Below are 16,743 nucleotides of genomic sequence, written 5' to 3' on the forward strand. Positions count from 1 at the left end.
AACAATCTGTCAACGTCTCATTCACCCAGCGGTGCAGAAAGAGTTAAATTACGTGCTCCACTGGAGTCCTACATCATGTGACAAATATGGCCAATATGATTGGCTGCAGTGTTGCCAACTTAGCGACTTTGTCGCTATATTTAGCGAGCTTTCAGACTGCCTTAGCGACTTTTTTTTCCTAAAAAGCGATTAGTGACAAATCTGGCGACTTTTTCTGGTGTTATTGGAGACTTATTCATGACGACTTTTTGACGTGAAAGCGGGTATCGCTTTTACTCTCAACAAGCAGCGGGTGCTGCCGGGGGCACCTCGCCCGTTCCAAAGCGCTCACGGGCGGAGGATAGTCCTTCCCCAGCTGCTATCAGGGCAGGAGACATTCACACCTGTGCGTCCGAACTGCAAATGAATCGCGCATGATAAACATATAAAACTATGAATTGTAATTTTAAAAAAGCATGTAGAATAGCATATGTAGGCAAGTATATTTCTCCTTTCTTTTAATCAAGAAGCAAAGACAAAAAGGAAAATTAATAAGAAACAGGGCAGGGTTCGGTGGTTGAATCATCCATCCCCACCAATTCCAAAACCAAATCTGCGCCCTTGTGTTGATATGTACATTACTCCATAAAATGACCTGAAACACTGTCTCATAATTACAATATAAACTTGAGGCACACAAAGCTTAGCATTGGCATGCTAGCACACGGGGTGGCTGTAGCTCAGGAGGTAGAGAAGGCTTTCTATTAATTGGAGGGTCGGTAGTTTGATCCCTGGCAGGGGCGGATCTAGTGAAATTATCCTAGGGTAGCATGGAAATCAAATGGTGTGGCAAAATCAAAGCCATGTTTTTACACATGCTAATGTTACATCCTGTAATATGCATATAAAATATTATAGTCTATAACTTTATTTTCTTTAGCCCAGATAATTACACATTTTAGTTACATAAAACATGTGAATTTTGATTTTATGTAGCCAGTAAAATAAATAAGTATAAAATCCAGAAAGCAATGTGGGGTTGAAACTTAAGTTTACACTTAAGTTAATTTAACTTAAGTGTAAATCTCCAAAAGTTGATTCTGTTCATCTGGACGTAGCGTTTTCAGTGGGAGAAACGTTTCCTCATTCATCCAAGTGACTTCTTCAGTCTCAGCTGACTGCAGGTTTCCCCAATCTTATAAACAGTACATTTGCATAATGACTGAAACTAGCACCACTGAAGGAACAAAGGGCTGGGAGGTCAGTTTCTTCATCATGATTATGCAAATTCTCATGACCATTGATCAACAACCACTGATCAATGGCCATGGATACCATTTACAGAGAGTCTGGTAATGGCTGTGAGATGGAGTATCCTTAGGTCCCCTCCTCAATTCAGAAATGGTCTTTCCCCTTCCACGTACATGGCCTCCTTGACTCCGCGCTCAAACCAGCGTTCCTCCCTGTCCAGGATGTGTACATCCTCATCATTGACAGAGTATCCACTGGCCTGTAGGTGTAAATAGACTGCAGAGCCCTGGCCTGATGAGGTAGCTCTTCTGAAACTTAAGTGTAAACTTAAGTTAACACAGTTAGCTCGTTAACGCGTTAGCGCCATGCAGCCATTCGCACGGGGCAATCCGTGTTAACTCGCTAACGGAGATTTGCCGCGTTAATGCGGTTAACGTCTTTTTAATGAGATTATTAAGCATCTTTTTTTCATCTTTTTTTTACAGTCAGTCTTTAAAAGCCGTCAGACATCCATGGCTGTTTTAAGTACAGTGCATTCTGGGTAACTCCTGGTGGTCCTGGTCCCAACCTCTGGACCTCTGATATACCTGACATACCTGTTATATCTGACATACCTGTTGTACCTGTCTGCTAAACTATAAAGTATCTGTACTTTGTTACTTCCCACCTTTTAATGGCTTCTCGTGGTGGGTTCATCATATTTTACAGCGTCTGTGATCAAATATGAATCAAAGAATCAAAGATTTTTCAAACAATGATTTCATTTCTGTAAATAAGTCAGTTAAAAAGGAAATAATGAAGATGTGAAACAAACTAAATGTTTTATTTCTTTATTCAAATTACTCCGTGCTCTGCGGCAGCTTTGGTGTTTTCCTCATGCTTTGCACTGATGGTGGAGTCAGGAGCATCTCTGAGCTCTGCAGTCTGTGAGTGCTCCCACTGAGAGCTGCAGATTAATGAAAGAGAAGAAGAATGGGACCTCCCACTGATGTCTGTGTGAAGATCAGGAGGAATTTCTCTGTGAAAATAAAAAGGATGTTTTTCTGCAGAGAGCACAGAGAGAAAACCAGGCTCCACCTCCCCCTCCACAAGGGGAGAAAGACTCTAAACTGATGCATTGCACAGAGAGTGTTCGAGAGCAGGAGAAATGCAGGACAGGTAAGGGTTAGGGTTAGACACTCACAGATCATCCAGCACGCTAACAGGTGCAGAGACTGAGCAACTGGATGAGAACCCTGCTTCACAGGCTAAATATCCAGTCATTTGTGATACTACTCATCTCTCTGATATGATTTTGCATAATCCCCCCACCCCCAAGGCTCACTGTTTCCTGTCTTTGTTTCCCTCTCCTGCCCTCAATGGATTGGAGGTGTTAAACGAAGTGGCGGTGGATTTCCCACCAAGGTCCTGGCCTAGTGGCAACAGCTGTGCAGTACATTCATTAAATACAAAGAATAAGAAGCACAGTGGCTAACGCATGTGGGCATTTCCGGCGACTGCAGGTACACCATCAGTGTTTTCATAAAAAGCCTGTTATGCTTGGCTCATGTAAACCCAAATCAGGTACCAGCGTGAGAAACTCGACTCACAGCGACACCAGACAGGACTGCTGCTCGGCTTCGCTCTGACTGGCTCAGAGGCCTTTACTGTTATAAAGAGTTTGAAAGTCTCTGAAAAAAAACGAGCAGGGGTCAGAGTGTTACTCTGCTTCTCCAGGGCACTAATGAGTCGTTGTTTGACTTCTAACCTTCAGCATCAATCAGCATCCAAACCTTGAGTCAAAAACAAGGACAGAGTCCAAACTGTGCACCATAATTGCTTTCACACTGCTCAGCCTGCCCTTCTTCTTGTTCCGCCACCCTAAATCCTTCCTCTGCTGAGGGGAACGATTCATTTTTCTTCTGTCCACACCATTTTGACTGGATATCATCCATCAGCTCCATCAAAGCTGCCCTTTTTTCTGTGGTGTTGCTCAGTAATCCAAACTGAAGTTCAGTCAAACTCAGACTTCTGTGCTTGAGGGTCCTTAAACTTCCCTGTGGTCACATCCACCCTACTTCACCGCCTCCCCCTCTGTTTTCCACCTGAAAGCTCTTCAGACATGTGATCGGGCCCGGAGCAGTGTTTCTGTGGTCCATCCTGTGATATTCTTCATGCCAGAACACACACGTTCTGGTGAATTTTTTAAAGGACAGCACTTCATTTTAAAGGAGTGGTAGGAAAACCAAACTGAGTCATCAAAGATTCATCACAGCTATGACAAACAAAGCAGTAAGTAATGTGAGGTGTGTGATAATTAAACTGGAGCCACGCGGCCAGGGGTCTGCAGTGAGCTGGGATCTGTGTGGCTGTTGGAACGATGTCAGCTGGGCAGTGAGTTCAGGACACTTACACTGAGCTGGGGGAGGAACAAGGGTTAAAAACACTCTGATGTGCATCAGAAAGCAAAGTGATTGCACCAGGTTGGTGGGCCGGCTCACAGTTGTCCCGCTGCCTGCAGCTCTCACAAGTTTGTTAAAGCTGCTGATTGTGATGCACAGGAGGGAAATCAGCCTACCGCCCTCTGACATGAGGAGGAAATAGCGTTTACTTTCTCTGAAGGGGCAGGACTTATGTCTGTACATAGAGGGGAGCTGATGAAACAGCCTCGTCTGGACTCCACATTGTTAATTATTTACCTCCTGCTGTGGTAATACAGCTGAACTCCCTCCTCCTGTAGTTTCTACTCTACCCTGATGCTTTTCAGAGAATATCTGAGTTCATTCAGCTTGAACCAACCAACCAACAAATCAATCACCCAACCAAACATCCCATCAATCAACCAACCAACGGATCAACCAACCAACCGATTGATCGATTGATCAATCAATCAATCAATCAACCACATTTGGTTGGTTGGTTGGTTTTGGTTTTTACACACATACAGCTCTGGTGACATCAAGGCCCACGAGTCATGTGTGGAGTAATATCACCTCCACAAACATGTATGTAGAGTTCGGGAGCTGCTGTGACTTCACCACAACCTCACCTCAGAGAAGGATGAGCAGAACATGAAGAGGTGGAACTGCTGTGTGAGCTCAGCTTGAAGAAACACGTATGTGTGTCCCTGAGATCTCCTGAAGATGAATCCTTCAGTGTTTCACACCAAGCATAGAGTAATTGAGGTTTCAGGTTTGTGAGAGCTCCTCACCCAAAAACTCCCAGCATGAAGAAGCTGTGTGATGACTGCAGGGTGCACACACACACACACACACACACACACACAGGCGCATACACACACACACCTCCACAGAGTGTATCTCACTGACTATATCTCGCCGAAAACCTACCAACTCAGACCTCAGCAGGACCACTGCTGCCTCACACCTCGTGGATGGTTGAAGGTGATAAAAATCCTCTGATCATGGAGGCTCGTCACAGAAACACCTGCTGCAGGTGAAAGAAATCTGCTGCTAACATGAACTTATGAAAGATTTGAATTTAAACAAAACTACAGTCTCATCTGCCACTGTGGTAATGCAGGAAATATGGGAGCGAGCTGCTGGTCGTTCTCTGAATGAAGAGGATTACCTGCACATTCATGCCCTTTGTTGTATATCTTATTTGAAAAAACAGCTGTTCTTCAGCACAGGGTCCTGCTGACCCACATGCTGCCACAACATCTGCATAACATCCTCGTCCAGCTGTGCAGACACTTCCAGCTGCTCACGACTGCCATTCGGGCAGCTTTCCTCTGCACTCAGGCAAGAAGAAGCAGTGACGGAGGTCTGAGGGAGAAGCAGGAGGAGTTTGGACTTTAGAAAACATCCAGGCAGCATCTGCAGGACAGACAGCTGAGATTTCAACTGCCTGATCATGTGACCTCTGCTGAATACACCCATATCTTTGACTACTGTGATTGGTCAGTGAGACTGGACAGGTGCGACACAGTCCAGATAAAACGAGAAGTGGTGTTAAAGGTCTGAGAGTCAAGGACAAAAATACCTCAAAGCAGTGAGTGAGCGTCAAGTTTAATGTAAGAGCCACAAGTGCAAAATTTATGATAGTAGTAATATACCTGCACTTTTTTTGCCCCCACCCCACACCTCCCACCCCGTTTGGTCGGATTCGTGCGTGTGCGCATGCGCGTTCAGATGTGCTCGGCGCATGCGCGTTCAGGTGTGAAAACACACCCTCTGGGCGGTAACGACTCCTCCTAGTGGGATGGCTTAGGTTATATAGGTATAAAAGTGATCCTTTCACATTCTAAGACCATCACCGCCACGGCCTAAGGAGCACAGACACATCGCGCTAAGGACCCCACCGACTCATCGACCTAAGGAGCACAGAATACCATCTGTATCAACCATGACACCCAGCCAGGACATCGCCCATGCCACAGCCGCTCTAGGTATGTCTACAGGAGTATGCAGCCGGGGTCCTCAACGTAAAAAGCAACGCTGTGAAAATGCCGTAGATGGGACTGTATTTAAGTTAGAATATCGCGGCGCTGAAGGGTATGTGTATACCATTAAATATACCGAAGGGACAGTTGTGCTTAGTGTAGATTGTGGCGAGGGATTGTTTTGGGGGGAACCCCAAAGCATCTCTACCAAAAACTGGAAGCTCTTCCGGACCGTAGTGTGTGCGGACCTGGACAATGTGGGCTTCCCAGAGGTGCTGTATGTTTCCCAGTGGAACAGTGCATCAGGCCCTGAGCTTTACAGGGTTGAGGCTGATCGTTTCAATCGCAACCCTGAAGACTTTATTTTTCTCAGTGCATGTGATGACAGGGATAGTCTTATTGCTTCCAGAGGGCTTGAAAACTGGAGGTTAAATCCTTACCCTCTAAACCTTGAAGAGCGCACAAGATGGTTTAAGGACTTGTTTTTTATACAGTGGTGCGACTGGAGAGGTTTGTCGCGTCTGTTTAGCCAGATTGACGACGCGATCAAGAGGGACAGACTCAACACTGCGTACGAGAGTATTAGAAAACGCCTTGTTTTTGACGATCTGGCGAGTTGTCCGAAGACTGGTTTGCCTGCTACCCTGTGCAAACCTAAAATCATAAGACCTTCCGACAACTAAACAATAAACTGGTAGGTTTAATGTGAGGGGTGTGTGTGGGGTTGCGTGTGTATCTATGTGACAAATTAAGAGCTTGTGGTTTTCATTTTACAGAGAATGACTCGCCGTCGTGGGACCTGTCAGAGTCACCATCAATAGGGCTGCTAATCCCGACCCCCCAGACTCCACCACCCTCACCATCATGCTCGCAGGACCCCCTCATATCAGACCTGTGGGAGGAAACTGTAATCGACATCAAACTCGCAACTCTCCACCTGTTGATGTTGGCGCTGAATGAGTTTCTACAAGAGACATGTTACGGATGCCAAACAGGCCACCCCAGTCAGGTGCAACACAGCTGCTTGCAGGAATTGTCTGAGTATTTCTTCGACACCTACTATGACGATGTGATGATAAGGCTCAAGACTGACCGATTCATCCCAGCCATCCAGCTGTTTGTACGCTCAAACACCACAGATGGGACTGGAACACAAATCTGCAGAGTTGCAGAACACCTCATGTGTGAACTGAGATCAGAGCGAAATATAGTATGCGCCATTAATGACAACATTGTGGACCTGCTAGAAGCAAGTACTTGCGCCCGACGTGTTAAACCAGCCATGCTCCGCATGATTGGAAACTACTGGGGTGGGAGACACCTGGTTTAATGTGTGCTGTTCAAGTATCCATTGTCTGTGATTGTGTCTGTGTGAAAATTAAATAAAAAGACGTGTTAACACCAACTTCTTAGTCATTTGTGGTTTGCACAGTCATGGAAAGCACATTGCATAAAATATATCATGATCCAGCCCATCCTGCGGGGTTGGCCAGTTTAAATAAGCTACGTATAGCGGCAGGGGAGGCATCAGGTGTAACACCTCCAATATCTCAGGTCAAACATTATTTAGAACAAGACGACACTTACACACTCCATAAACCTGTGAGGATCCATTTCCCCAGAAATAGAGTATTGGTGACAGGGATCGACAAACAGTTTCAAGCCGATCTGGTTGACATGTGTGAATATGTGTCAGATAATGATAATGTGAGATATCTGCTAACATGTATAGATGTATTCTCAAAATACGCATGGGTTAGATGCCTAACAAACAAGACAGCGAATGTTGTATCAGCTGCTTTTGAGGATATACTTAGTGAGGGTAGGATCCCTGTGAAACTACAAACAGATGAAGGCAAAGAGTTTTATAATACAACCTTTAAACAGCTAATGGGGCGATATAATATCAAGCATTTCTCAACAGCTAGCGAGGTTAAATGCAGTATTGTCGAGAGATTCAATCGTAGCTTCAAGGGTAGAATGTGGAAGTACTTAACATCAGCCAACTCCCGGAGATATGTAGATGTCATACCAGATCTCACACAAGCATATAACAATGCTTATCACAGATCTATCCAAATGGCTCCGGCAGAGGTGAATAAGGATAATGAGAAGTCGGTCTTTAACGCGCTGTACAAAACGAGGCCTCAGAGGGAACTGTGCTTTAAATTTAATATTGGCGACACTGTACGAATATCAAAACTGAGAGGAAAGTTTCGAAAAGGATACGAGCAGACCTACACCGATGAGATTTTCACAGTCAAGGAACGTATAGGGAGACAGCCCCCAGTGTACAGACTAGCGGATCTAGCAGGAGAGGTATTGAAAGGGTCATTTTATGAGCCTGAGATACAACGTGTGGTTGTTGATGAAAACAAAACATTTAAAATTGAAAACATATTGGCTAGAAAAAAAGTGGGTCGGAAAAAGCATGTGCTAGTGAAATGGCTAGGATGGCCCGACAGCTTTAATTCGTGGATTCCAGAGAAAGACATCGTTGAGGCGTAATTAACTCAGATGACGCAGCTCTACACACATTCATTCAACACTGAGCATAGACGGAGAAAGCATGAATAAAAAGAACAACAACAATGCAGGCTTCTATGTAAGCCTCTTCTCGAATGCTTCGGCGCATGTTTACCCGGGTAATAAGATATCTAATTTTAGAACAAAGCTAGCAAAACCTATCGTTTTGGATCAGCCGTATGAGGTCGCTGTTATAGAGATACAGTACCCACGCATATGGATGTCTTTTCCACAATCAGATTCGCAAGTGGAAATTCATGACCCAGTCAAAGATGGAACCATCGCCGTAACCATGATCGAACTGTCTGTGGGTCATTATGCATCTGTGGAACAGATAATAAAAGAATTTAATTTTAAATGTCAGCAGTACCAAACCACTGCAGACCTTAAAATGCAATACAACACAGTTACTAACCATGCCTGTGTTATGGGACCTAGGGGGACTATTCTCACATTTAGAGGGAGACTGGCGGAAATCCTAGGATTCAAAACAGGAGAGCCGTTTGTACTTCATTATAAAAACACATATGCCCCGCACCCCGCAGACATATACGGGGGAAAATATAACATCTTTATTTATGCAGATATCGTTGATTACCAGCTTGTGGGTGACGCCCACGCGAGGCTATTAAGAGCTATAAATATCACGGACGATGACCGCCGCTTGCCTATTCTACAATTTGACAGCCCACACTACACACCTGTGTCAAAGACATTGATCGACGACATAGAAATTTGATTTGAAAGACGATCGAAATCAACACATACCCTTTTTATACGGCAAGGTGTTTGTCAAGTTACACTTCCGACCGATAACCCACCATTTTTGAAAAAAAAAAAAAAGGATGGCCGTCTACAACACTGATGACTCAAAATATGTAAAATACTACTTATACGGCTGGTGGAGAGCTCGGAGGGTATGTTGGGACCAGTACGCAATATGGGTCAGGGCTGGGTGGGTTGTTCCGCAGCTTGTTTAGATTTGCTGTACCACTGTTTAAAAAAGGAGTTAGCATAGTCAAACCACACCTAAAAACAGCCGCATCGGGCATAGTGTCTGATGTCATAACCAACATAACCAGACCCTCAACCACTAAGCAGGACGGTAGCGGATTGTATGTGTATACGCCCAGACCATCTAAGACCCCACCCCCAGGGCAGCCGTTGTCTAAAAAGCGTAAAACCACAAAACCTAGCAGGAGAGCTAGCAAACGGACACCGCCACGCAGAGTGAAAAGACCCAGAACCAGTCGTTCTAAAACTGCAGCGTTTGACATATTCTAAATGGCACTGTTACACAGTCATTCTGGAGAATGTGTAAAAACAGAGCTGGACCTGTTTACTGTTCCCTACACACAGACTAGCATTGAGAAAAGTACATTTATCGAAATCCCACCTGTATCTGCAATCACTGATGGAGGGCCGATCGAGTTTTACATCTCATCGTCCGGTGAAGATTACCTGGATCTAAATGACTCATATATCTACACACGTGTGAGAATCACAAACGCTGATGGCTCAAACCTGGCTAGGGACGCTAATGTAGGATTTATTAATTATCCTGGATGCAGCATATTTAGTCAAGTTGATGTTAATTTGGGAGACCGGCTCATTAGTCAATCATCCAACACATATCCATACAGAGGTGTGATAGAATGTCTTATCAATTATAATAAGGACACTTTAGACACACAGTTCAGCACCGGGTTATTCTGTAAGGATACATCATCACACATGAATGACACATCTATAGAAGGAGAGAACCAGGGCCTGGTGACCAGAGGTGGCTACACAGCAAATAGCAGTATTGTTGAATTGATTGCACCAGTACATGCAGACCTGTTTTTTCAAGAAAAACTGTTACTTAATGGAATCGACCTGTCACTGAAATTTGTGCGCTCTAAAGACGAATTTGCTCTCATGACAGCGGATGCCAATGCATACAGAGTTAAAATTGTCTCAGCCAGTCTCTTTGTCAAGAAAGTTAGTGTATCACCGACCGTCAGACTTGCACACAGCAAGGCATTGCACCATGCAAACGCAAAATACACGGTAGACAGAGTGTCTTTAAAGACCTTCTCCATACCTGCAGGGGCTAGAATATCAACAAATGACAATTTATTTATGGGTAGGATACCTAAATTTGTGATCATTGCATTTATAGACAATGAAGCATACACTGGCTCCTACCAGCGTAATCCATTTCATTTTGAAAACTGCGATATAGAATTTATGTCTTTATATGCTGATAGTCAGGCTTATCCTGCTAAACCATTCCAGCCCAATTTCCAGAGAAAACACTATACCAGAGAATTTTACCAGCTGATACAAACCACAGGAAGACATTTAAAGGACAGATCCTTAGCTATTACGCGTGCGGACTTTGGTAACGGCTACACTTTATTCTGTTTCAATCTGGAAGCTGACGAAGGACATTCAGGGAATGTGTCGTTAATTAAAACTGGGAACGTGAGATTGGAAACCCGTTTCAGAAATCCACTACCCCGTACAGTGAACCTCTTGTGTTATTCGGTATTTGATTCAGTCATTGAAATATCTAACATGAGACAGGTGCTCTTGGACTACTATTGAGACAAAAACGGTCATGAACACTATAGAACTATCAGCCGTGATCGGCAGCATTATCAATAAAAACACACATTTCCTAGGCGTGTTAGCCTATGATCAGCTAACCACTGAACGGCTTCAAAGACTCCCTGCTATGGGTATTGTAAACACCCACCCTTCTACGATGCCCGGGGAACATTGGCTTGCTGTTTATATTTCGAGAGACAGACGCGGTTATTTTTTTGATAGTTTTGGTCACTCGTTAGACAGTTTTCCCCCAGCAATAAAGATGTTTCTTCTAAAAAACTGTTCCACTGTTTTATATTCAGGAAAACAAGTGCAGAACGACTTCTCCATCACATGCGGTCAACATTGTGTATTTTTTTTATATCATGTGCAAAATGGTGTATCTTATGAGCGTCTGCTTAACATGTATGGGTCTGATTTAATTTGTAATGATGCTATGGTGTGTCGATTTGTCAACAACATACAACCTGTTGCTGTATGCAGTGATTACGTGTGTGTGCAATGCGGATACTGACATGTACTAATGAGAATAATAAAAACAACATGAGAGCATGATAATCGAGTCAATGGTATTTATTATCAAATCTCGTATATAAATATATAGATTTACAACATACATTGTTTAAACATAAATAAAAGAAATCAAACATTAACCCGTAATAAAAAAGAAAAACATATATTTAACAGTAATAAAGACATAATATATTTAACAGTAATAAAATAAAACAAAACAAAACAATTTAGCAGCAATAAGTGAAAAAAAAACATTACAGTAGAAAAAACACCAAACAGCAAATATTTTTAGCAGAAAAACAATTTCAGGTGCAATAAGAAAAAACCTGAATTCAAAAATCCAACCACTCTACAGGACCCCCCTTTAATTTGTTTTTTTTATTCTTTATTTTTTTTAGTGTACTATGTCGCAGCGGTCCACCAGGGGTGATCTTTTTTGGTGTGTGTTTTAAAAAACCAGGGTCTTCAGACAGTGTGTGATCGGTTTTATACATGGCGACGGTCTTACGTATGCCTGTGTTAGATATGGCTGATAACGGTACGTTTAAATCTGAGACAGCTTTTAAAAACTCTGTCCAGCCGATAGGTCTCAAACCCTCAGAGGGTGTGTGTGTGGTTGTGACGCCTTTAATTAGATCATAAATGTGTGAACCAGGGATGGTGTGTTTATCAACAACAATTTCGCCTTTGTCGTTGTAAGAGATCAAGTGTGGCGAACGGCTCACCGCTGATAGAATAAGTTCTGCATTCCTCCTACACCTTTTAGGTATGTGTGTTAAAACATTCTCCGCAACAAGATCCCTCACCCCTGCATCACCATGAACAGGCGATGTGCACACGCACGAATCCGACCAAACGGGGTGGGAGGTGTGGGGTGGGGGGGTGGGGGGGGGGGCAAAAAAAGTGCAGGTATATTACTACTTATGATGTTATATTCAGTGTTGGGAAGGTTACTTTTAAAATGTATTCCTCTACAGATTACAGAATACATGGCCCAAAATGTATTTTGTAATGTATTCCGTTAAGTTACTCAGTGAGAGTAACGTATTCTGAATACTTTGGATTGCTAGACATATATTTTCATGCTTTTTATAACTGTAAAAACAAATGTACTATTGCTGTGTGATTTATTGCTATTACTGAAGGTTACTCGCTATACCAATACCAACTAGATTTTTAAATCTTAATATAAAATGAGTAACAGTAGTTTCATGGTCCTGAGTCTGTGGACTCAGTGGTTTTGGTTTTGATTATTATTTCACTAGCAGGGACCACTTCCTTGGTGACGATGGGCGATGAGGGATGAGGAAGTGTGAATAGTGCTGCGGTTTGGGGAAGGCCTTGAAGGGGACTGGCAACGGCTCTCGGGCATACCTGTTGTATTGTTGTACTGTTTTATTCTGAGGGTCTCTGTCTCAGGTTTACGTCTGTGTCTCGTCAGCCCTGATTTCTCCCAGGTGTGTTCCTCTCCTGTCTCCCATCCCATGATTACTCCTGTGAGTATTTAAGCCCTGTGTGTTCTCCTGTCTGTTTTTTGGTTCGTCTGTGATGTCTTCCCCGTTCCTTCCTGTGTTCCTTCTTGTGTTCCTTTCCATGTCACTCTATGAGTTTTGGTTTCAATTTCATGTATTTAGGTTTTCCCAGTTTAGGTATTTCTTAGTCCCTGTCCTCTCCATCTCCACCTTAAATAAACTCACTCCTCATAACAACCTCTTCTTGCACTTGGGTCCTCACTTTACCTCCACACGGCCTGCCTCGCCAGCCGTGACAAGTAGAGTGGGCATTAGGTAAGGCTCTCGTATAGAAAACTATTTCTGTATAAGTAATATATTTTCTTTTTGTCTGTTAATAATCATGTGGAGCTGCACATGATTATTTGCAGCTAGCAGGTTGTTAATGCTATCCATCAAGTCTAAAAACAGCAAGTTAATACATGGAGATCCCGAAGGCTGCTCCAAAAACGATCAGATTATAATTTAGATATTTGTTCAATTCTCTTCCTAACCCCAGCTGTCTATTGTAAGTTTTGAGTGTTTACTAAAATAAAAATAAAGGCATTCTAACATCTCACTTGTTTGTTTTTATTCAGGCCCACATGTGTACTACGTTTATTAAGAGAGCTTAAGCTTGTGTTTCTGTCATGTAGTGATTGTGTTTAACTGTATGAAACTTATTAGACATTATGAAACAGATGATACGTAAAAGCTAATTTTCAAATGAGCTTTTTGTCTTCTTCTTAAAGAAATCTACTACATCATGTGTAATTTTTTTATGTCATGTGTAATTTTCATTGCAAATATTAATCACAGTTAAATTAAGAGGGGATGGTAAAAACAGTGAACTCCAGAGCTATGATGTCATCAAGTACACTGCCATTCCAATTGTAGAACAATCGCGCTGCATTCTCCGGACTCTCGTGTGAACTTACGAAGTCGGGACCTGCGAGAACAGGCTCGAGCATTGAGAAACAGTCTGCAGTCCAACATCAGCTAACATCAGCTAATCGCAAATGCGACCAAATTTTTCCGTGGTGCGACTAAAAAAAAATATTTGGTTGCACCTGTGCGACCAACTGTTTGGGTAGCAAAAAAAAAAAATCTGCAACCTTCCCTGTGGTCAACAACAGACACACATTATGCCCCTATCGTGGACTAAACCAGAGATAGTAAAGGGCGGGACCTCTCTGATTGGCAGTGGTCCAGTTGAAAGTGCAGGTGGAAGTGGGAGGTGAGTAGCTTGAATAAAGCGATATCAATTCATTAAATCCTGAATCGACTTTTAAATATAACTGTGTTTTGCCAGAAACGCCAGATTCTCAGATTAAAGCTCACAAAACCATTTCAACAACAACCAAACAGCAAATGAGAGCAGGTACACGGATTCCACACAAAGACATAAACACAGAACGGACCCGACGCATCAGAATCAACTTTGTCTTTCTCGGCTTTCTCACCCGACGGCCCGTACACGGACACACTGTCGGAGCTTAGCGATTCTGATGTGTCCGGTCCGCTCTGTGTTTACGTCTTTTTGCGCTGATTCTGAGCTGCAGGTTTTGTCTCTCTCCAACCAAAATTCGCAGAGCCAGCAGCAAAAGAAGCAGCAAACTACGCTTCACATTTGATCAATGTCATCATGAATTTTGCTGTTTTGCTTCCACGACTATTAAAATCACACTTCATGCACAGCTCTCTCTCTATCTCTATCTGTACTTCAAGAACAGTTTCCCGTCTCCAATCTCTGTTTTCTGTATTATTCATTCGCTTATTACCCACCAGTCTACCGTTGTTTACAGCGCTGTCGGCTGCTGTCTTTTTCTTTTCTTTTTCTTTTTTTCACTTAAATGACCTCGGACAAGAAAGCCTATTTTTCTGTTGTTCAATACTGAAGAAATTTAAACTTTATATGCGGAACATTGTAGAATATTTTTAAGGTTATCTGCTATAAAAAGCCAGACCAGGAAAATCTCCTTCATGTTTTTCTGTGTTTTATTCTCAGTTACTTTCACACAAAGGCATCTGCTGTGATGTTTACAATTCTGATGAAGTCTCAAATGTATCAGTACTGATAAATGATCAGAATTATAATATTTCTGACTGTCTGAGGCTAAGTTGAATCGAATCGGGACTTTGAAAACCGGAATCGAATGGATTATAGAAATCAGTGATGATCAGTGTTGGGTAAGTTACTTTAAAATAGTAACTTAGTTACATTACTAGTTACTTCTATCAAAAGTAACTCAGTTACTTCAAGTTACTCGTTACTTTCAAAGTAACTAGTTACTAGGGAAAGTAACTTTGGTTTTACTCAGAATTCTCTTGTTAATGTGTTGCTTCCATAACTTTGCCAGTCTTCTAGCTTGCTTACTTGCCACAAGTGCACTGTGCCACCTACCAATAGAAAGGAAAAGATAATGTGCATATTTCCACGAGAGAAATCCCACGCCTGGACCGTCATTGACTGCTGCCATGATTCTAGCCTACGTCACAGCGTCATGTGTGCCTTTTACATCCAACATGAAAACTGCAGTCGTGATGCTTTGATTGTACTCAGAACTCGGAAATTCTGCCTTCTGAATAGGAAGATGTAGGTAACACCAGACTGCAGATGAGCTGCATACAGGGCTGGACAGGGACAAAAAATCGGCCCGGGCATTTTGACTAGAGACCGGCCCACCATTATAGGAAAAATCATAAAGCCTTTGAATGAAAACAAACGCTGTTGTGACAGTGATGTTCACTGTTTTGATGGTATATATGCATCAATCTATCAATCGTTTGTTGTAAGATTCAGATAATTATTTTTTAAAAGCTAGACATTTTAAATGAGAATAAGAAAGAAAAGTATTTCTTTGTGCCCACCTCTCCCTGTTAATGCCCTACCTGCCCCCCTGGCAAAACTTTGCTAGACCCACCCCTGCACAGTTACCAGCTGTCAGCTACCTAAAAAGGATCCTGGGGTTATCTGTCTCTCAGAAACAGTTCATAACTTCCCTTCAACTCATTCATGTCACCTAAAAGGTAAACCTGTTTCTCCATCACCTGTTCAGCTCTGATGATTCAGTAAGGACATCTCCTGGTTTCATGTTTCCCTCTCACCAGATAACCAAACCGATATCATGACCAGCAGCTTTTTTGCAGCTGTGGCTCCAGCAAACATCAGCTGATCCTAGAAATTAATATTAAATAAATTCTAACAACAGCTGATCAAGCTTAAACGTGCTGCTGTTGTTTAACGTGACATCGGCTGGTTTCCACTTTCTGGCGCAAAGTGGGCGATAAACAAACAAGAGAGCCGATCAGCTGATCATTGATCAGTTTTCATGATTGAAGTAGAAACGGGAGAGGGAGGGGGCAGAATGAAAGAAGAAGAGGCAGCTGTGCAGCAAAGACACAGAATAACTCCAGCTTTGTGCCTTTTTCATTGTAGCTGAATTACGGGACAAACTGTTCCTTTTCACCTCAATAAGAAACGCGTAATATTTTCTCTGAATACCAGACGGGACGGTTGGCAACTCTAATAACTTATGAACAAAATAAAGTTCATCATTAACTTCATAGCACCCACCCAGCTGTATAGAAACTCCGTCATGCTAGCTAGTACGCAGTACGGAAAAAGTCAGAATAACGAAAATAAACTCCACCTAAACTTGGTTTATATCTGACCCAGATAGACTGCAGGTCATAACTTCTTACCTGTAGTTCAGTTCACACTTGGACCGGCGGCCGCCTCAGGTCTCTTTTCCTTCTGCGTCCCCTTTCCCTCATCCACACTTGCTAATGTTACAGAATCTGTGGAAGCTCCGCGATAGCCACCACACGAAGTAACGAGTAACGACCCTATCTAAATCCCAGTAACGACTAACGCGTTCCTGATTTTGGCATAATAACTAGTTACCGTGCTCGTTACCACAATAATAACGTAGTTACTGTAACGCGTTACTTAATAACGCGTTAGTCCCAACACTGGTGATGATACTCAGCCCTAGTGAGCAG

General features: G+C 42.8%; 1 protein-coding gene across 1 annotated transcript in view; it reads left to right on the top strand.

Annotated features, from left to right (window-relative positions):
• LOC146514874 (E3 ubiquitin-protein ligase MARCHF5-like) overlaps nt 1-16,743 on the top strand; it is a 70,608-nt gene that overhangs the window by 11,117 nt on the left and 42,748 nt on the right. The window lies entirely within an intron of this gene.

The sequence above is a fragment of the Neolamprologus multifasciatus genome, chromosome 7 (genome assembly GCF_963576455.1).
Source record: "Neolamprologus multifasciatus chromosome 7, fNeoMul1.2, whole genome shotgun sequence".
Taxonomy (NCBI): Eukaryota; Metazoa; Chordata; class Actinopteri; order Cichliformes; family Cichlidae; genus Neolamprologus; species Neolamprologus multifasciatus.